The 22,372-nt window shown below is 47.7% G+C and overlaps 1 protein-coding gene across 1 annotated transcript in view; it reads left to right on the top strand.

Annotated features, from left to right (window-relative positions):
- The first annotated feature begins 16,988 nt into the window (after positions 1-16,988).
- PRDM11 (PR/SET domain 11) overlaps positions 16,989-22,372 on the top strand; it is an 87,107-nt gene continuing 81,723 nt past the window's right edge. The window contains exon 1 of the mRNA XM_081063900.1: positions 16,989-17,017. The gene's annotated coding sequence lies outside the window, so the exon portion shown is untranslated. The remainder of the gene's footprint in view (positions 17,018-22,372) is intronic.

Here is a 22,372-nt window from a genome sequence, read left to right as displayed (position 1 = left end):
GCGCAGAAAAAACTACGCTTGAAAGCCCCTTCATTTCCCCACCATGTACACGCACGCTTTCGTGTGTATAACCGTGAAAAGTGATTCTAATGAAAACTAAATTTGGAGACCTGATGTACTAGAACAGAGACAGGCAAAAGGGAAGCCAGGAGCGGAAGGCTGGACTTTCACACCATCTGTCTTTAAGAAAATATCTAACCCCTAGCTGAGGGGGGCATGGGGTGGGGGATTCTACCTGTCAGGTTTGCTGACTGGCTTTTCCCTCTTCTGTTTCCATATGAATCCTCTATAACCTTAATATGTGTTGGTAGATTTGTGTGCTTTTGTGAATATTAAACTAGATAATATACATGAAGTCTCACAGTTCCTGGCACACAATAGGTGCTCAATAAATGCGGGCTGGATTTGAGTCTTACCCTGCTTGATCAGATCCTCATTTAAGACTCGTTTTCAGCCAAGATAGTTGTTCTGGTTGTTAAGACATCGAAACATTTACCATACCAGTTGGTAAAGAGTGTCATCCCAATTCCCCCCTAGTGCACCCACTAACCCAGTTACACTGGCCTCTTGCCTGGGATCCCCAAATCTCACCCGTGCTCCAGCACCCTGTAGGGTGACCCTGGTTCAGCAGGGTCCCCAGGACCCTGCTCAGGCATCAGGCTGCAGTGTGTTCCGATTGGTTGGTCCTATGAACTTCTAGGGGTTCGCCCTGCCCACGTGTCCACTTCTCCATGCAAAGCTGTGGGGAGGAGCTGGCACCTGCTTCCTGCACTTCTCAGCTGGCATGTCCTGCTGCAGCCCCCAGGCCCCTTGCTTGGCCTGGACTCTGGCGCCTGCCTTGGGGCTCGGTTCCAGAGGCAGTTTTATCCTCCTCGGGGTGTTGACTCACCCGGGAGGTGAGGCCGGACTGATGCCAGGTGGGGACCATGCACAGCCATTGCCCATTGGGGCCCCTGTCTTGGACATCCTGGGGCCCGTTTCACAGAACTGCCCTACAGCTACATGGACACCCAGGCCCAGCAGCCCTTGACGATGAGGCCCAGGGCCTCTCTCCAACACTTTCTCAACTATCACCTGAAATGCCTGCTAATGCGAGAATGAACATGGTTACCCAGCAGGCCAGGCAGCCAGCCCAAAGCAGCTGACACAAGTGTGAAATTTCTTTGAAGTCTTGGGGTTTGTCTCAAAATTACATACAGATTCTACATTCCACTCCACGATGTTTCCGTTTTTGTTTAAATCTAAAAATAGTGCTTTAAATTACTTCCACTGAAGAAAATCTACTCTCTAGGAAGATGGCAGGCTTCTCCTGTGCCTTCATAGACATCCTGGCTCAGTGTGATGTGCCTCTGGGTACTTAAGCTGGAAATTTGAAAATGCTGGCCCTCTCCCCTCGGGTAGACGGGATCTCTGACCTTTCACCTCTGACCTGTGCACAGACACCGTCTTTGAGCCACCTTCAATTTTGGTCCCTCTGAAACTGGAATTAACCCTGATTAGTGCCATGGGGCCATCAGGAGAGACGGTCTCTTTCCGTGTGGATAGGACAGAGGCTTGGCAATGTCAGGGAACATCATTCTCACGAGCCTGGGGGGTGAAAGCAGCACAGCCAGGGGAAAGGGAAGCCCAGAGACAGAGCAGAGCCCTGCTGACACCCTTGGCTTTCCTGGACCCAGCAGCAGTTTGGCTCTTCCATAAATTCCTCTTGTTTTGCCTAAGCTCCTTAGAGCTGAGCTTTATCATTTGCAGCTGAAAGAGTCTTAATTAATCAACCTTCCCTAGAGAGGACACCACTGGGTGGGGGAACCTGCAAATACTTGGAGGCCATCGTGGAAAGGAAGGAACCTGGGCCAGAACCAAGACTGAGATGTAGGTGATGGAGTGAAGCTGATTAAGGATGGGAGAAGGAAGTGCTTTCTAAGTCAGGTTCTTCCAGAGACTGCAGGGCCTGCTTTAGCAGATAATGAGTTCCCTGTCCTTTGGGGCATGTAAGTGTAAGCTGATGGTCTCCTAGTAGAGAAAGGGTAGAAGGATTGAGGCACTAGATGGGAAGCGGTGATACTTGTCTCATAAATCTGCTTCCCTTTCTGAGTCTCTGATTCCACGATACTCTCTAAGCCGTGTCCAAAGATGTTACCTCCCCACTCCAGTGACCAGGCTTACCTAAAGCCACCACTCCAATCTGCTGGAGGCACCGTGGAGGCAGCAGGTAGGTGCATGGACCCTGTGAGGCCTGTTCTCAGCAGAGGTGTGATAATTGGCCAGGATTCTAGCGAATAGGAAAACTCAATGACCCAAAGTAACCCTTGTCTGAATCTCTCCGTTGCTGCTGTGGTTTCTGCTCTTTGCATGCAAAGAGCGCAGGGAGAAGTTATAAGTACATAAAAGTTTGGCAATGCTGAGTTTAGCACGAAGAGTTCCTCATTCTCTTTCTAGTGGGGCAACGTCTCCCCTAGGAAAGATGAGTGCTTCTGACACAAGAGCCAAGAAGTTCAGGCCAAGGGTTAAAGTGGAAATTGCAGTCCCAAATAAAGTGTATTCGTGGAGATCTGACCCACTCACCTCTCCTTCCCAACCCTGCCTGAACTCACCAAGAAAATGTGCAATTGTGTGTGGGGATGCAAATTGGGGGTTGCAGAAGCATTAGAGTAAGGAAAAGAGTCAAGTTCATACTATGGATTTTTAGGAATTTCTTCTAACTATGTAATATATGAAGTCAGGTTGGAGAAAGACCCTGAAAGCCACATGCAGCCTGACCCCAAGCACCTGCAGGACTGCTGCTGCCAAGGGGCTCTTCCCTGAGCTGTGGGCGACATAGCTCCGATGGAGGACAGGCCACAGTGCTCTGGCCGCCCGACACAATGACCTCACCAAACAGCTCAAAGCCAGAAGGCCCCATGACAGTGCCTCAGATTGGTGGCTGTCTGATAGCTGGGTCATGAACTCACAGCCCAGGGCACTGCGTAGCCCTGGGCTCCAAACATCAGTCTCTCCATGTTTGTAGTGGCATTACTGCGGTTTACCAGCAGAGGGCAGTAAAGTGCTTCAACAAAGAGGCACCTTTTCCTGATTTGCACAGAAAACCACTACACTCCTTAGACAGCAGGTATCTTGGAAATGGCAATCAGCTCTCTAGACTCTAAGAGTAAGATTCTTTTTTCTATTTACGTAACGTTAATTTTAATCAAAGTAATACTTCACTTTTTAAAAACATATGAAATGGTTCTCTAAGACATAAAACCCTGCAGTCTCCTTTCCAGAGTCTCTCATCAGCTCCCCACAAGCAGCCACTTAAACTGCGTTAGGTGTTTCTTCTGCTGTTTCATCTCCATATTTCCATATAACCTGCTTGTAAGAACTAGTTTTTGATTTCCTCATTTTAGACATCATCTTTGACTTACGATGATAGAAGATGAGGATTTGTCTTTCTTATAATCTACCCCAAACACACACCCGCACACTTTCTCTCCCCTTGCTCTCAGTGTAATTGTCTCATTGTTTTTGGTTCAATCAATAATCTGGAGATTTACTTACCTTCTTTGCCTGCAATATTTCTGTCATCTCTGGGCTGATGGAACCTTATTTGTCATCATGATTTTCCACCCAATGTTTCTTCTGACCAAGATATTCATTTCACAGCAAAAGAGCGACAACGGACATGGGCCCATGGACGTCACTGGCCTTACTCCTCCATCATTCGGAAGCAGGTGGCCTAATTGGAAAGTGGAATGGCCTTTGGAAGACTTAGTTAAATGCACCTTGAGAGACAACATCCTGAAATTGAGGTTCTGTCTTATAGGATGTAGAATATGCTAATTACCACTTCTAGAAATTTTGCTTCTTGTCCCCACAACTTTGAACTCTGCTGATTTGGAAATCTTTGTTTCCAAGGGAGCAACACTTCCACCATGGAACACAGAAATGGGCCCATTCAGTTAGCTGATGAGACTGAGAACTCTGCGTTTCTCCTGTCGGGAACCAACAGGCCCAAGAGGAAGTTCCTCTACTGTTCGGTGTGATGATCAAATTAGGCTTCTACTCTACAGTGAATGGATTATGTCTGAAACTCAGAAGGGTGCCTCTTAATTCTTCCATGCCCAATCATCAAAGTTAATGTAAAGCTACAGCAATCGAAAAAGGCCAGGCCACTGAAAAGTCAGTCTTGAGGAATGAAGATCTGGGTCACCACAAGCAACTAAGTTTTGGCTGAAGGAAAATGGAACATGGCATGAGTAATACAGGGAATTGTAAAACTCGGCTTGGTGACCAGAAATGGAAGCAAGGACTATTGCAACAATGTATACTTTCTTCTTGTTTATATGTGTATGTATTTTATACTATTTGTATATATTACTAATTTCTTTTTCACTATCTCTTTCTTTCCCCTGATAATTTACTAAAGGATTGTTGATGATGGTTAATTTTATAATTTAGTCTTTAGGTTACAGACTAGTTAGGTGAGACCCTGCTTCACCTTGAGGAGTAATTAATATCACCCACACATGAACACTGTGGCTGTTACCCCAGAGCTGGAAACAATAAATGTTAGAACTGTGTGTCTCCCCTTTTGAAAGAGTCCCATGCCCTTTCCTCTCTGTTCTGCTCTGTGATACTGGGCTCAGTCTGAAAATTTCATTTTTCACTTGCAAGCTGGCTCTCTGCCATGGGAGGGTGACCAGCAGGAAGGAGACCAGAGGCAAGAGAAAAGGACAAAGGACTTGATCCTTCTTGCTTGCATCCATTCCTGTCAGTGTAACCCCAACAATGGCTCTTGACCTTGGCAGTGGCAGTTGGTTCTGGTAGACGTTGGTTCCTCTTTCCAGCTTCCTTCAGCAGTCCCAGAACCAGTCTCATTGCATCCCTTGGAGGTGCTAGCACCAGCTGTGCAGTGCCCCTTCCTTAAGGGTCAGAGTCCCAGCTATCTGAGACGTTCTTCTGAGACCCTGAGGTGCCAACCACCACCCTCTCCCCGGAAGTCTAAGTGACAGTTGTGCAGAGTCCCTCCACCCCCCTTCAGCTCTGGAGATGCCAGCCGTGGCCAGGCAGCATCCCCTCCAGAGAGGTCTGAATTCCGGCCCATTTTTTAGTACTTGATTTCCACATGTGTGCCTTGCCTTCTGAGGGTGGCCAGAATTGGAGGGAGTCTTAGGTGAGCTTTACCCCAGCTGCAGAGGGCAAAGGGTGACAGAGAGGTTTTCCTTCAGGGCATCTGGTGAGGAAGCAAATTGGCACCCTGCAGAGAAACAAAACAGAGCAATAATTATTGCATTGAGAAATTAATGTGGAAAAATTGGTGCTGATTCTGAAAGATACCCAAAAAGGAATTGATAAAATTCAATTTTCATTCTTAATATAAACTCCTACTAAAGTAGGAAGAGAAGGGCATTTCCAAAATATAAGAAAGAAATGATCAAAAACCTATAGCAATATCTTAAAACAAGTGAGAAGCTGACATCACTAACAAAACTGAGATGCTTGCTGTCTCCACTCCTAATTACCATTGTTTTTGAGCTTCTAACTAATGCAATAATAGAGGGAACTTAACTAAGGTTCATAAATATTTAAAAGGAAGAGGCAAAATTATTTGCCTGAGATATTCTTCAAAAAAGTTCAAGAGAATGAACTCAGAACTATTACAAACAGTATGTGAATTTAGTAAGATAGCTAGTCAGAATATAAATTTACAAAAATCAATAGCTTTCCAATATAACAGCAAGGACAATTTGTAAAAAAAAATATAAGTGAAAAAGATCATACAATAGTACCGTTAGCAAAAGCTATAAAGTACCTTGAAATAAACCTAACAAAAAATATGTTAGGTCTGTAAGAGGGAAACTATAAAATTTCACTGAAGATCATAAAAGAAGTCTTGAATACAATGCAGAAATGTACCATATCCCTAAAGGAAAACTCGATATGGTGGAAACATCAGTTCTCCTCAAATTATCCTATAAATTTAATGGCAATCCATCAAAATCCCGATTGCTTCCTCCCCCAAAACTCATAACCTCAGTGTAACCATAAGAAAAACATCAGATAAATTACTGTAGAGGGGCATTCTACAGAGTACCTGACCAGTATTCCTCAAGATTGAGGTCGTCAGAAAGAAGGACAGTCTGAGAAACTGTCACTTGCCAAGAGAAGCCCAAGGAGATATGCTGACCAAATGTAATGTGGTGTCCTGGATGGAATCCTAACAACCAAAAAAGAAAAATGACATTAGGTAAAAACTAAGGAAATCTGAATATACTATGGACTTTAGTTAATAGCAACGTATCGATATCGATTATTAATTGTGACCGATGTCCCATACTAATGTAAGGTGCTATAATAGGGGAAAGTGGGTGACGGGTATATGGGGACTCTCTGTAATAGCTTCTCAATTTCTCTGTAAATCTAAAACTGTTTTAAAAAAAGAAAGTCTACTTTTAAAAATCCCAACACAATATTTTTTGAGGGCAGTGGGAAGAAGGGGAAACTTTTGACTTTATTCTCAATTTTACCTGAAATACTAACTCAATGATAATAGGACAAAATTTTTCTTTTAAGATTAATGGGTGCCTGCCAAGTTAAGGTGAAGTGCGGAGGTCTCCATCTCCTCTTTTTCTACAGATCAGCCTCAAATAAGACGAAAAACCACAACACAAAACCCACCCTGGATGAAAGGAGAAGGTGTCAGAAGCTCAGATCACAGTGTAAGCAGATGGAAGGTACTAGAGGAAGGGAATGCCTTCGCAGAGAATCAAGAGTCAACTCTGAGTGCCATGGCAAAGGAGAAAGACAGTTATTCACCCAGACTGTAGGGAAGACTCAGGCATAGGAAGGACCAGGACCCTTAGGAGGTTGAGCTGAAGCCCATGGTTGACGATATAGGGATCTTTTCCCAAATCTTATACAAGAAGCACCAAGACCCCAGATTGCCCATCCCAACCCCACCTATGGCATTCAGGGAGCTATCCTTCTCCTGTAGACCACTCGAGATGCTTTTTCTAGAGAAATGGACACAGAGAGTCCTCTAACTTGGGTTCACCAGGCACTGAGGAGGGTGGAAAAGTGCTAAATGGCAAACAGACGAGAAAGGAGAACTCCGAGACGTCCAGCTCCCTCCCCACTCACGTCCAAAATTACAGGTCCCTCTGATCTGGAATCACTTTGAAGTCAGCCCAGGACTAGACTTATTAGCCCCAACTCCCATCCTGCACCCACCCACTGGGAGGAGAATGAGGACCATTCTTTGTAAAAGAAGGGAGGACCTATGCCACCCAAGGAATCAGCCAGCCTCAGCCTCCAATGAGGCCTATCTGCAAATCCCACCCACCCAGCCACACACACGGCCTATTTAGTGCCTCACTCTCAAAAATGAAAACTCAAGGATCACTGGACATTTGAAGAAAATCCCAACATGAAAGAGAACACAATAAAAAGGGGAGAAAGAACTTGAAGGAGCAGATAAAACAAAGAATGGCGGGGGTGGGGTGGGTAGGGGAGGAAAAATATTCTGGGAGAAGAGAAAACATTGCATTTATTAAAAATAAAGGAAGCTGTAAGAAACCAAGAACAAGAAATTTTGTTTCTCGATGGAAATTTAAAATAAGAGAGCTGAGGTTTTTTTTTTTTTAAAAAAAGAGTCTAAGTGTTGAAAGAGAAGGTTATGGAAATCTCTCAGAAAGTATAATAAGGAAGCAGATATTGTGGTATATTAACGGAATGGAAGGCTACTCAACACTAAAAATGGACAAATGCTAATTCAAGCAATAACATAAACGAATCTCAAAACATACTGAGTAAAGGCTTGTAAAAAATAAAAAAACAAAAAAGCCCACAGAACACCGAAACCCAAAAAACAAGAATATGTGACAGAGACCTTACGTAGCCCACAAAGCCTATAGTATTCACTACCTGACTCTCCTCAGAAAGCTAGCTGATCCCTGCTATAGGAAAAGAAGTTTTTCGGGAAAAGACAAAAGGTTCTGATACATAATCTAACGGGTTTGAGGACGTTGCAAATTCTAGTGATTAGCATTCCACAGTGTCAAAAGGTGTGTAAAACCGTAGGTGTTAAAAAAAAGTTCAGCCAATGAAAAAAGATGAGTATTATGAATTCTAGGAAAAATAAAAAAGACTGTAATATAAAGGAGATGTAATCACAGTGTGTCTTTGGCTCAGCAGTTCACAATAGTCACATGGACATTATAATGAGAACAGTGAACAGCACACAACCCAACATTGCCATCCAACGGGATTGAGCCTTTTGGTGAAGGTAGGTGGAGAACATCAGGGCAAACGGACAAGAAATGATTTTCTCGCCTACCACATCAGAAGATCGACAGATGATGTCTAAAATGGATTAATCAAAATTTAGGAATATGGAGGCAAATACCAGCTAAGAGTTAAAATCGCTGCCTCTAGGGAATAGACTAATTCATTCAAATAAAAGGATAAGGGAAAGTGGGGGCTAGGTCCTGCCTAATATTAAAATGTACTATAAAGCTACATAATTTACACAGGTTGGTATTGTACAGAGAGATTAATGATCAATTATACGCAATAGAGAGACAAGAAATAGGCATACGATGACATGAAAATTTGTCACAGGATACAGGTGGCCCTGCAAAACAATAAGAAATAGATAAATTACCCTATAATTGCGTTGGGACAACTAGCGATCCATTAAGAAAAAAAAATAACGTCAGATCCCGATGTTAGGATCTGCACCAAAAAAAATTCCAAGTGGATCCAATATTTAAACAAAAGAAAATTAGACAAACGTCTAGGAGAATCTTTCAATAATTTTCTGGAGAAGGTTTTTCTAACTATGCCCACAAAACCATAAAGGGGGGGGAGGAGAAGAAAAAGAAAACATTTAAATTTCCATTTAGCAAACAACATCATACATACATTTATCAAAAACTCTGAACTGAGAAAATCAATTGCATTATATATTTCAAGCAAAGGTGTTTGTCATCCTTAATATGTAAACTACATTTATACACCAATAAAAGGCACAAGGTCCCCAATTTGAAATGGACAAAAGGATATGATCAAGAAAGTCACAAAAGAAGCACAAAAGATTAATAATCATGAAAATACGTTCATCTTGCCAACAATATCATACCATTTAAAACAACAATGAGATCAAATTACTGAAGATTAAGCAGGCGGGTGGTGTCATCAGAAGGGAGCAGAGACACCAGCGTGGTCCCACAAGGTCCACAGAACTGACACTTGTACTATCTTTTCGGACGGCCATCTGGCAAAATGTTTCAGGATGTAAAGCTGGGCACACACTTTGCCCCTGAAATTCCACTTCTGGAGCTTATTCCCAGGGAATAATGAGAGAAGCCCACAAAATATACATCTTAGGATGTCTAATTCAGCATTTTTATGATAGGAAAACATGAAGTAGCTTGAATATCCATTTGTTTACAAGTCTTTATGTCGATCTTCCCTGAGGCCCTGTGAGCTTCACCTGGGCAGTGTGGCTCCAGTATCTGGTGTGTGATAGGTCTTCAGGGTATGATGTAGGAATGGATGGATGGATGGATGAGTGAGTTGATGAAAGAAAGGAGGGAAAGAAGGGGAACAATGTTGGAGGTTATTTGGAATCACCTAATCTAGTGATTCTCGTATTTTAATCTCACGGGCATTCCAAAATAATTGAGGGAACTACTCCTATGTGGTTGTTAAGTATTTTGCCCAGGAAGTTCACTGAGGAAACACTCCCACAAAACGACCTCCATCTTTTACCTGTTATCAATCACTGTTGGTTCACAAAAGACCTTTTAGACACCAAAGTAATAGGGAACATATAACCTCAGGATGAAAGGTAGTCCCGTAAATTGGTAGATGTTGCTTTATGAAAAGGATCTACCTTGCGTTACGGTTTTTATTTTTTCAAGGACCAGGGAAAAGTTCTCCAACAAAGGTGTCTCCATGGATTGGCACGTGGAAACTGGTCCCTCATTTTACAGACTGCGAGGCTGAGGCTCTGAGCAGAGGTAGCACCTGACTACGGCTCCCCAGCAACCAAATAGCAGGGGAGGGACCAGAACCCACATTTCTTGACTTCTGGCCCAGAGCTCTATCTTCACGCCAGTGCGCATGACCTAACCACAAGGCTGCACTATTCTTAGGAGCAAGACTATTCATGTGGAATAGTCAATGTGGAGCTTGGTGCTCATCAAACTCAACATCTGATCTGGGCAGAAAAAGAAGAGCCCCCAGTCCTGGCTTCCATACCTCCAGTAACAGGAAGCTCACCATGTTCAATGGCAGCCCCTTGTGTTGGGAGGCTGGGAACGAGGGCTCTGTTTCTTGGGCAGTTCTGTTTTTCCTGGAGCTGAGAGCTGTCTCTAGGTGGTTCCACCAGCTGTCCTGAATCTTCTGTCCATTTGCATGGGTCCTGCAGATTTAGGAATATGTGGCATTCAGGAGTTTTATCCGAGAGTTTCCTGGGACTGGAAAACAGTCTCTCTATGGCCTCCAATCTCCATCCCTCCTTCCTTTCTTATGTCTAATGGACAAGAAGGAAAGAACGACACTAGGAACACATTTCATCTTTTGAATGATGATTGAATCCAACATTCCCAACCCAATTTCCAGATGAAAAGACTGAGACTTAAAGAGAGAGAGAGAGGGCTGTAGAAGCCAACAGTTCCAACACCCCACACAGCGGAGGTCCCATGAAGTGGAGGGAGTCGCCCAAACTCTCAGGTTTGGAAGCAACCCTCCACAACTAGCACTCACATCAAGGTGCCCAACTTCTCTGACTTCTCCAGTCTGCCAAGGCCCTGTCTGTGATGGAGGGCCATTGGACGGCCAGCTCTACAGCCAGCACTCGCCCGAGAGCTGAGGGTTTCTTTTGCCTACTCCCCTGGCTATGTCTATTATTAAGACTTTTGGAGAATAGCTGTGCCATCATCTACAAGTTACCTCATTTCTTAGGTCTTAATGCTGCAAGCATCAGAAATTGCTCTGCCTGATTTTGGTCACCAACCTCCAAGACGACCCCCAGTTTTCCCTCCTCCTAGTATTCACACCCTCCTGTAGTTCCCCTCATACGGTCCCAGGGTTGGTCTGTGTGACCAGTAGAAATGACAAAAGGGATGCTATGTCACTCTGAGAATAGGTTATAAAAGACTGCAGCTTGCCTCGCCCCCACCCCCTCCCTCATCATGCACGTTGGGGAGACCAGCTGCCGTGTCATGAGCAGCCCCATTGAAAGGTCCACATCAAGGATGTCAGGCCACTTGTAATATGAATAAAGCAACCAAACGACTCCAGTGGGCTTGGGACTGGCCTGGTTTTAAAGCGAAAATCCCCATGTCCTGGGAACATCCCTCACTCCTGGGCAAACTTGGATGGTAGGTTACCCTCCATGTGAGGGAGTTTGGAAGTAGATTCTCCAGCCCCAGGCAAGCCTTCCGATAACTGCAGCCCCAGCTGACAGCTGGACAAACCTCACGAGAGAGTCTGAGGCAGAAGCATCCAACTAAGCTGCTCCCAGAATTCCTAACTCTCAGAAACTGTGAGATAATAGATGTTTATTGTGTTTAGCTACTAAGTGTGGAGGTCATTTGTTACGCAGCAATAGGTAACTAGTACATTGATTTCAGCAGACAAGGAACGTATTGAAAGGATTTCAAGTAGCTCATCCTCCTCTGAAAGTCTGTAGAACCAGGTGTGGGGTGTACAGAGCCAAAGCCATGGCCAAGGTCATCCCACAGAGTCAGTGCAGTGAGGACGCTGCCCAACGCTGACGGACAGCTCCTGTCGCTTGCACCACCAGTGCCCCAGCTCTTCTGGATTCAGCCACTGGCACCCCACCACTGAGAACTGACTTTACTGCATCCTCACTCTAACCAAGGATTGTCCATGGACCACGCCTCTATATGTCACTAGTTCCCAGTGCAAAGTCGGGGGACATGCATCTGATTGGCTGAGCCTCGATTGTACGAGCACCAATCCCATTTATGAGGGCCCTACCCTCATGACCTGAGTGAGCAGCTCCGGAAAGCCCACCTCCTAAAATCATCACGCTGGGGGTTAGGTGTCAATATATGAATGTGGTGGGGGGGGCGGGGCACAAACGTTCAGTCTACGGCACTAGGAAAGGGAGTTTGGGGTGTTTTCAGCTCCTCTAGGAGGCATGCAGGAGGGCACACGCTGCTTCTCCCCTAGGCTCAGGTGAGAAGTTCCCCAGTCACTAACAGGGACATGAAATGCTGGGCAGCCAGATAAAAGAGATGTATCCACATTCACCTCATCTCTAATGTGGGGATCATTAAATGGGATGGCGTGGGAACATGCCTACCTACTCACCGGGCACTCGGCAAAGGTCAGTAGCTACATGGCAGCCAAGGTGATTGTGTGAAAACATAAATCAGGTCCCGCGTCTCCCCGGATCTAAAGTTGCCAGTGGCTTCCATTGCACTTCAAATAAATCCCAGCCGTGGAAAAGCATGGCTCAGATCCCACCCACTTCTCCCCTTCATCTCCTTCCCTATCTCCCCTTCCATGCTCCACTCTGGGCACAATGGCCTCTGCCACGTCATACAGCAAGCCCAGCAAGGTCCTGCTTCAGGGCCTTTGCATGGGCTGTGTGCCCTCCGAGGAACTCTTCTACTCAGCTTCTGGCGGGGCTGGCTCCTTCACATTGTCAAGACTCCCACTGAAATGCCACCTCCTCCGAGAGGCCTTCCTTGTCCTCGTGATCTAAAGTTGCTCTTTCACCCTCACCCTACTATCCCCTACTTTCACCCCCATCACCTCCTGGCCAGGCACATGGTAAACAGGCTGTAAGTGATGGTGGCTTATGTAGAAAAGAGGAGTCTGCTCCTTGCCATGCCTCAATAGGAGGAACTAATGGGGGATACCTTTGGGGGGATGGTTAGGGGATACTGGTTTATGCTTCCTAGGGAGCTGGCAGGAGACAGGCAAGCTGCTTGTTATTAGAGGACAAAACAGCAATGATGATCTGACCCAGGGCATTTGATCTTAGCTGTCATCGGCAGCTGGGTGAGGAGTCCCCTGGTCTTAGGCCAGTCCCTCCTTCCTTCCAAGAAAGGGATCTCTCAGCTGCTGGGCGAGTGGACAAGACCAGAACAGACCAAAACCATGCCTGGCTTAACAAAAGGCCCATGAAATCCAGGTCTCTTCAACAACGCTTCCAAATGTGAATTTATTGTAAACATTTATCTCTTGCAATTAAAAAGGGATACATCTTTAATAAAAGGCAGGGAAAACAAGGCTGAGTCAGTAGGAGTAGAAGTGGGAAGGGAGGAATAAGGAGGGAGTAACTGCCAATGTTATTGGGAATGGGGATGGAATTTGGCTCTGAGCTTCCTGGCAGCCTGTGCAAAAAGGCAAACCTGATAAGTTATGGAGCTCTTCTTATTAGCAAGGGAGACACTTGCCAGTTTCTCGAGGGAAATGCAGTTGGTTGTCAGTGTTAGTTTTTTCCGAGCACTAAATCCTAAAAGAAATTTTCTCCAGTGAGGCTTTAGGAGGGGTCATTAATTAATGCAATAAACACCATCCTTGTTTTACAACAAGGGGAAGTGAATCTCCAGTGATACAGGCATTTAACTTGCAGCTCGTTTGGATGTATGTTCTGCTTGCATATCATTATTAGTAGTAGGTAAGAAAGGTCACAGATTACATTTTCCTTCCAAAGAGCTGAGCTGAGCTTCTCAGTGTCCTCACAGGGACCTGGAGGTGACTGGATTGTTAGCACAGTGTTTGCAGGGGGAGGTCATAAAGTACCTGACCTTGCATCACAAAGTTCTAATTAGCTCCTTTTGTGTGATTAGCCCGAAGGAGAAATTAGGGAATATTTTGCCAACCATTAGTCTGAAAGGTTGCATGTGGAAAAGGACAATGAATCAGAAATGTTCAAGGGTGGAAGATTTCCAGCAAGAGTCTTAAACTCAGGCAGACCTGGGTTTAAGTCTTATCTTACTTCTAGCTGTGTGGTCCCAAGCAAGTGTCTTAACCTCTCTGAGCGTAGTTTTCCTGTGTAGAAATTATAATAATATCTGGTAATGATATCTGCCTTGGATTATTGAATCAAAAGGCCATGTCCCCAAAAGCGTGTACCATGTGCTCTATTCATTCAGTCCCCTCCTTTTCCCCCCTCCACTAGTTCTCCCACCCCACCTCTACTTCTGTTTTCAGGCAAAATTCAACCCAGAAAGGGAAGCCGAGGCACAGCCTCATACGGCCTGCCTGGTCTAACCCACTTGCCTGGTGATTAAGTTCAGCTCCACTTTCCGCCTACACTGACTCAGAGCATCTGACTCAGTGCTACCCCTTGGGCTGCCTTCTTGAGATAGTTACTGCAACTCTCTCAGCCTTGTTCCTGATTCCATCTTGTGCCTTGATCTTGATTACGTGCCTACGGGGCTGCTTCCTAAGGGCAGACTATAGGACCCCTAGTCCAAACTCCTTGTGTCACGCAGGAGGAAACTGGAGCCTAGATAGGAAAAGTCATGTGCCACAGTTTACACAGTGCGGTGTGGCAGGCCCCTTAGATGTGGGTCTCTGTACCACACAGTGTGTCTGAGCTTCCCAAATTTGATGCCTGAAGAGCCGACTCCCCAGCCTGCAATGTGCAAGGACCCAGCCCCAGCCCCAGCCCCAGCCCCAAATATAAAAGTAGCACTATAGGAGAAATCCCCTGCTGGCCTCACTTTTCGGCTCATTCTCTTAAAGACATTTTTTCCTTTTTGGAGGATGTGACCACATTCTCTCTTTAGCCACTTGGCTTTCTAGCCTCATCTCTGGTTCCTCTGCCCCAACCACTCCAGTCACAGCTGACCACCTGTCAAACACCTGGGCACTTGGGCTCTTCCAGGTTTCTGCTCCTGCTGTACCCCATCCTGGAATGCCATCCTACCACTGGTGAAAATTCCAATCCCCCTCTCTAGGCCAACCTCTGATATCATTTCCTTGGCGAACCCAACTCTTTAAAAGGAACAAAAAGCTCCTTCTTCGGTGTCCTTCCCCCGCCCAAGCACTTGGCCTTCCTGTAATGTTTAGCAAAGCTGGGTGTGCATTAATTACTGAATTAATTCAAGTGAGCTGTGAGTATCTCCACCTCCTGGCCAGACCAAGACCTCCTTGAAGGACCATGACTGACTAATTTTGGTACTCCCCACTACACAACACTCCGCCTGGCACGAGCAGATAGACATTCAGGAAACTTTAGTTGTATTGCATGTCATAGGACTATGGTGTTAATTACTGTTTCTTGAGCATCTACTGTGAGCAGTTGGGTGCTAGGTCCTTTAAATACCCTCTCATGGCTCCTCACACAGAGCTGGCAATGTGGGTTATTAGTGTGCCCGCTTTACAGGTAAGGAAACTGAAGCTCAAAGAGGGTAAGTAACTTATTCAAGATCACACATCAAATAACAGAGATAGGATTCCAAGAAACTGTGTCTGTGAGTCAAGTCAAGGGAAAGATGATGTGGTCCATACAGTGCTTCACCCCCAGACCCCAAAAGATTGCAAGAGCCAAGGGCATGTCCTGGGGTCTGACCATGGACTCCCATCTGGACACCAGGCTCCCAGCCAGCAGCGAGGTTTACAGGGAAGTCCATCCCCTTGGGAGGAAGCCTCCCTAGGGTGCTACCCTGAGGCTCCCTGTGCCAGCTCTTGCAGGGTTTTGTTTGATGGATGTTTTGGTGAGGCCCACCACTCTCACTGGGCAGCCCCGCCCAGGCACCTTTCTGGATGGAATCCCTCCCAGCAACCTCCAACCGGGGGCATGGCCCCCGTTTTAGCGTTAGCTCAGCACAGCCTTCCTTGGCAAGAGACACCTGGCAGTTCGGCCACGTGCCTTGCAGACAACGCCAAGGAAAAGGGGTTATTTCGGTAATGGTTGTCTTGGTTACGCCATCCCGCAGTGTTCTTTGCCGCATCGCAGCCCGTGGGTTTTCCAGGCGCCAACGGAAGCCTTTCCGACTTTTAAGCACTTTGTCTTTATGAAAATTCCGTCTTTTCCTCCCTACGTTCAATCTCGGGGTGATGTTGAATCCCATTTCACAGATGGAGAAACTGAGGAACCCAACGAGTGAGCACAGCTTAAACATCTTTTCCGAGCCAACCAGGAACTAGCCCGTCCGGTTTTCAGAATCTCAACCCCTGTAACAAATTTCGATTTGAAAAACACGGTCGGTTCGCAACTTTAAAATCGGCCCCAAGTAACTAGTTAACATTTTAAAGGAACCTCCAAGCCCTTTACCCTCAGCTTCAGCTGGACGCCTGTGTTTTACAGCTTTAGTTTGTATCTCCAAATTGCTGGGCATTCAAAGGGTTAAACGAGACCAGGAGGGGGCCTGTTGCGGGGCCTCGAAAGGGTTAAAAATATAAACGCATTTATTCCCCGACTATTTGGTACAAAATGGTCAGCGGTGGGACCAGGATAGCCAGGGAGCCCCCCCCCCATCCGAATGACTTTTTTAAATTCTAGAACTTTTAATTCCGACCAAAAAAAAAAAAAAGTGTCCCAGTTCGAAAGTTCTTTTAACCTTTTCTTTTTTCATTTATTTATTTCTTTCTCGATTTCTCCGCCGGCAGCATTATAAAACTCGCCCTCTCCTTTTGGGTTCGAGGAGCTAGGTTCCCCCCATCGGGCCGCGTGCGGGGCGGGGGCCGAGGGGGCCCCGGGAGGTTTCTCCAGGGCCGGGTTGGGACGCGGCTGGTGAGTCCCGGCTCCGGCCCCTGAATTGGGGGGTCCGCGTCTGCCCCAAACGCCGCTTTCTTCCGTTTTCCATGTCATTTCCTGTACTAATAAGATGGTGGTCAAAGCAGGGGAGGAGAGCAGCAGCGAGTCGCCGCCGCCGCCGCGCCAAGGCTGGCGCTGAAACTTTGCCTCGCCGGGGACCAGCGCGCCCGCAGCGCGGCCGCTCCCGCAGCGGGGGCCGCCAGCCGGGGCCGCGCCGCCTCCGCCGAGCCGCCCGCCGGGCCGCCCGCGCCGCCCGGGCCCCGCGGCTGCCGCAGCATTCCCGGGAAGGTGAGTCAGCCCCGGTAGCCAATGTGGCCATTGAAAATGGCTTCGGAAAGCGTTCGGCAGTTTGCCAGCGAGCGCGGGGGCCTCTGCTGCAGGGGCTGCGAGCGGCTGCGGGGGGCGCGGGAGGCTGGGGGCCGGCGCGACGGGAGCGGGGGGCCGGGGCGACACGGGCGCGAGCCGAGGGGGGCGGCTCGCCCGGGCCCCGAGGTGGCTTAACCCTCGGCAGGTAGCTGCCGCCGCCGCCGCTGCGGGATTCGGGGGCCGCCCCTCCGCCTCCTTCCTCCCCGCTAGCTCTTCGCTCGCTCGCCTTGTTACAATGTAGCCTTTTCTCTGCGCCGCCGTTCGGCCCGCTGACGGACGTGGCCGCCGACCAATGGGAACGGCGGACCGGGCCGAGCGTTCGGAATGAGAACGCGGTGACACGCGCGGGGCGGGGCGCGGAAGGCTGGAGCGTTTACCGCGGCCGCTGGCCTAGTTCTCCGCGGCACTTTCGGCTGGGCGCTTGGGGCTGATGTGGAGGGCTTGGGTCCTTCGGGATGCGGTGGGGGTCTCTTCCATCGTGGTCCACAGTTTCCCGCTAAACGCCGCCGAGCCGGAGGCCTTTTCTTTCATATATTTTAAATCTTAGTTGCGGTGTAGACTCTTCGGGAAATCTCTCCCGAGTGTAGTAGCCTCCACCGCCCCCACTCGCAATCCCCAAGGTACTCTCATATGCAGAAACTGCGGAAACTTCGTGGCCAATGACCTTTCTCGTGTCAAGGCCAGCACGGCCTAGGCTAGTGGCTGCAAAGAGAGGGAATACTAATGTCTTGAGTGCTGGGCGATGCTGGTTGAAAAGTTGTTTGTGTCTTGAACCAGGTTGGGCGGTAGGGGCTTAGATCCCCAAGACAGGCCGGGACTTAGGGGAGAAAAATGTTAAACCTCTCTTCTTTCTTAGACGTTTGCTTCGTGTAGAGAAAGGCTGTGGTATATATAATTTAGAGTGGCTGAAAGGAAACACCCACTTCTTTGTGCACGGGGACAGCAGACAATAATGAGAGATTGCCCTTAATGCCTGGAAACCCTATAAACTTTGGGGTTTTTTTTCTGCTGGGGCAAAAGAATTTTCCATGTAGCGTCCTGCCTGCAGCACTTAAGCTTGCTTTTGCCCACATTCCCCTTGAGAGGAAGGAAGGTGTTGGGGGTGGGGGTGATGATCCATGGGCCAGAATTAACAGGCTGTGGTCTCCTATCCTGGGGAGGAGGGCATGGTCTTTGCCCACTAACTGAGAGGCAGGCAAGCACACTGCTCTGTGGCATATGTCTGAAAACCCCTTCTGGGAATACAGCCCTGGCTGGTTGCAGTAGTTTAATGGAAAGGGGCTTTTCCATCGGAATCCTTCCTCCCCCTAATACCTGTGTGACTGTAGACTTGGCACTGTTACCTAGACCTCTCTGAACCTTGCTTCTTCCATCCTTAAAATGGGACCAACAAAGCCTGTCTGGCAAGGCCGTTGTGAGAACATACGAAGTGGAAGAGATAAAATGCCTAGCCCACGGCTGACATGTATTTTAAGAAGTGTTCTCTCCTCAGGATTAGTGCAGAACATACTATCTTGGGAATATCAGAATTGCCCGACAGACCCTACCCAGGTCCTTCTAGTACCATACTGACAGGGGCCTCCAAGGAGCAGTTGGAGCAGGATCTAGTTCCCTAGTGACATTCTCAAAGATAACGGGGCTCCCCTCACTTGTCCCATGAGCCCTTCATCAACCACTGTCGCTTACATAGTATTTTGACCTGAATTATAATTCTGTCCTCTAGACCCCTTGGATTGATGTGTTTCATCAATTTGTTCTCTGTGGTGTCAACTTAAGACTTCTATTATCTGAATATTTCCTTACCTGGACTTATATTGGGGGGCAGGGTATGTGAGGATTCCCTGGTTCTATGTTATTGGCAAGTATGAAGGAAGTAAAGACACTGGACTAGGGGTCAGGAATCATACCTGCTTTATTCAGCTGCCTGCTTTGCCTGCCCTCTGGGCTATCTCATAGTTATAACCGACACATGGGGTCCAAGGCTGTCCCATGATCTTCCTTCCTCTTGGGCTCTGAACGTGGTCAAGGCTACCACCATCCTGCGAGTCCTTACGGCAGAAAGCTCGGTGCCTCTGTGCCCTCCGTCCAGTCTACTGTGTTTTCAGGTCTAGGGAACTTTAGCCTGTACATTGAATCTGTCCACCTCTGTCCATACCCTCCTCCCCAGCCACTGCTCTCTTTCCCTAGGACGATAGCAAGAGCCTCCTAATTGCCCATCTGCAACCTCCCTCTATGCCAGTGTCAGCATCACAGGCCCAGTGATCGGTTCCAAAGATCTTGTCAAGCCTCCCATTTCCTGCCAGAAAAGTCTTCTCAGGGCTTCGGGGATGAAGAACCAACTTTTTAGCATCACCTAAAAGCCTCTGAGTGATCTGGCCGCTGCCCTTTCCTGGGCCTCGTCTTTCATTCTCCCCTGGATCTCTGCATGCCACACCTTGTTCTCTCCTGCACATGCTGCTCCTTCCTTCTGGAATACTGGAACCGTTGCTGTCTAATGAATGAGTTAAGGTTGGCGAAGGGCAAGATGGGGTGAGAGAGTGTCTGAGGGTCCTTAATGCTCGTCCTTAAATATTTCCGATTCATCCAGGCACGTGGTAGGATTGAATCTAGGTCCCCTTGGGCTTGTGTAGGGCCATGTGACGGGCCAGTGAGTTTTGAACTACATGTCACTTCTGGGCCAAAGCGTTTAGTTGATGGTATGGACCCTCCAGAGTGCTCTTTTCCTGTGGCATGGCAACTGGCAGTAGGTGGGATGGTGGCTGCTCCTGCTAGCCTGAGTCCCTGGGTCAGTACATGAGTGGAGTCCCTAGATGTCCCATGATGGACACGCAGCATGAATGATAACTAAACAACTTTCATTGTTTTAAATCACTGAGATTTGGGGGTTGTTTGTGACTGCAGCGTAACCCAGCCTGTCTTGACTTGGACTAGAGAAGTGTTCAGGCAGAGACAAAGTACTGATGACCCCGGAACAACGTGAGGATTAGGGGTGCCAACCCCTCTGCCCTCCACAGTGAAAAATATCTTATAATGTTTGACTCTGCAAAAGCGTAATTACAGATGGCCCTCCACATCTGTGAATTCCCAACCGCGGATCAAAAAAGTTGGCCCTTGAACAACACTGGTTTGAATTGCATGGGTCCACTTACATGTGGATTTTTAAACCCGTGCTGTTCAAGGGTCAACTGTATACACACACATACAGCCTTGGGAAAGTTCATCCTCAGCAACCAAAGAGACCTTTTTGACTAATCTGAGTCTATCAACCCCTGCCTGAGAAACCTTCAGGGACTCCCACTGAAGGATTTCTGTTCTTAAGTGGCCCTCCACTTAAGAACAGAATCTTGTATCCCTCCATTTGCCATGTTCCACCCCATCTCCTTTCCTCATGGTGTTCCCTCTGCTCTGTGCATTTAGCCTCAGCTTAGGCCTCCTCACCCTTCGTCTTCCAGCTTCAGCATCACCTCTTCAGGGAAAGCCCTCCCTGATTAGGTCAACCCCCCCCCATAACAGCCTCTCATGGACCCACGTACCTCTCCTTTGTAGCACTCAGCTTAGTAGCAATTTTACATTTATTGGTAGAATTCTTAAGTACAGTCTCACTCTTTCACAAGACCGTAAGCTCTGCGAGGGCAGGACCTGTGTTGGCTTGTACGTGCTCCTGTACAAGGGGCAGTGTCTGTACACAGGAGCTGCTAGAGAAATACCTTCTGATGAGTACCTGAGCACTGGAGTACCTAAGTACCTGAGCTAAGGACAGGATTAATGGATACTGCTTTTCTGGGGTAGGGACAGGTGGGTTCAGTTGAAAGGAGGTGTCTGGCAGGGCAGGCAAAATGACTGGCCTGGAGGTGTTCCTGCCCCAGAAGGACCATGTTTCTGGGATGTATAGGAGAAAGTTCCAGGAGGGCAAGAGTGTGAGATGTAACAGACCCTGAAATCTCTGTTGATCTGGAGAGTATGTGATTCAGTGAAGGGTCCCAGCGTAGGAGACCCAGGGATGATGAAGGTAATGATGATGAGGGCAGCCACTGGTTATGGTAGAGGGCTTATTGTGGGCCAGGTATGGTACTAAGCACGTGACATCTCTATGCAGAAAACAGCTCCACAAGATAGGGATTATTGTTTTCATTTCATAGTTGGGGAAACTGGGGCCCCAAGAAGTGAAGTAAGGAATCCAGGGTTAGACGGGTATGGCCAGGACTGGAATCCTGGCAGTCTGATGCCATCTCCTTAGGGATACCCTCTTACAGTGAGGGCAGAGAACTCGGGACCTACCACGTAGAGCCCCTTTGGAAATGTCACATGGCATTAGAAAGCCCTCACTAGAGAACAAATTTCCAGGAAGTAATACCCCCCTAACATTGGGATTTGAACAAGGGGGTTTCTGGCTCAGAGGTGCCTGGTGGCCTTGGTGCCAGGGCTGGTCTAGAACCATTTGGTGCACTTCCACCTCTGCTGGGGCTTGGGACTTCTTGGAGGTCCCAGAGCCTGTGTTTTCAGCGTGGGGCCTGGGAAGGGCTTCCCTGCAGCTGGTCCAGGGACTGCATCGGAAAAATAAGCCATGCAGAAAGAAGAAAAACAACGAAGAAAAAAGAAAAATGTGCTGTTATTTTTAAAAAGCCTGTTTCCTATTGCAGATTCGTATCTGTGTTGGAAAGGCCACTATTCCCCCAGGGCAGCCACACTCACGGTGGTGTCCCTGGGCGAAGGCTCTGTAAGAAGGGAGGCCGGGGGCGTCCTTCAGTCCTTCATTCATTCAGCAGATGGTCACTGTACACGTGCTTAACCTGTGCCAGGCACTGTGCTGGGCTTGGGGGTGTAGTGGGGAACCCAGTCCTTGCCCCCGCAGAACTCACAGACCAGTGGGGGAGGTGGGAAGTTAAGCAGGCAGTTGCAGGTGATAGCAGGAGGGTGTAAGGTAGACCGCTGTTGACAATGAGTCAAAGAAAGCTTTCCTGGGGAGGGAGTCTTTCAGCTGGGTTTTGAAGGATGAGTAGGATTTGTAGAGCCAAGAGGGGACAAGCATTCCAGCAGAAGGTATGTTTTGTTTAAAGGCATGGCACATGGAAGGCTTTGGAGAGGCTCACGTGTAGTTCATTTGGCCGGAGAGAGTGTCTAAGGGAGGAAGTGGAGGGAGATGAGTCTGGCAAGGAGAATGATAGTAACAATATGACTAACACACCAGTTCTGCCTGACTAGGCCTCAGGGCTTTGGCATTGGTTGTTCCTACTCCCAGGAACAATCTTACCTGTTATCTCCATGGCAGCCTCCCTC

This window comes from Rhinolophus hipposideros, assembly GCF_964194185.1.
Source record: "Rhinolophus hipposideros genome assembly, chromosome: 10".
Taxonomy (NCBI): domain Eukaryota; kingdom Metazoa; phylum Chordata; class Mammalia; order Chiroptera; family Rhinolophidae; genus Rhinolophus; species Rhinolophus hipposideros.
This window is presented reverse-complemented; position numbering and strand designations above follow the sequence as displayed.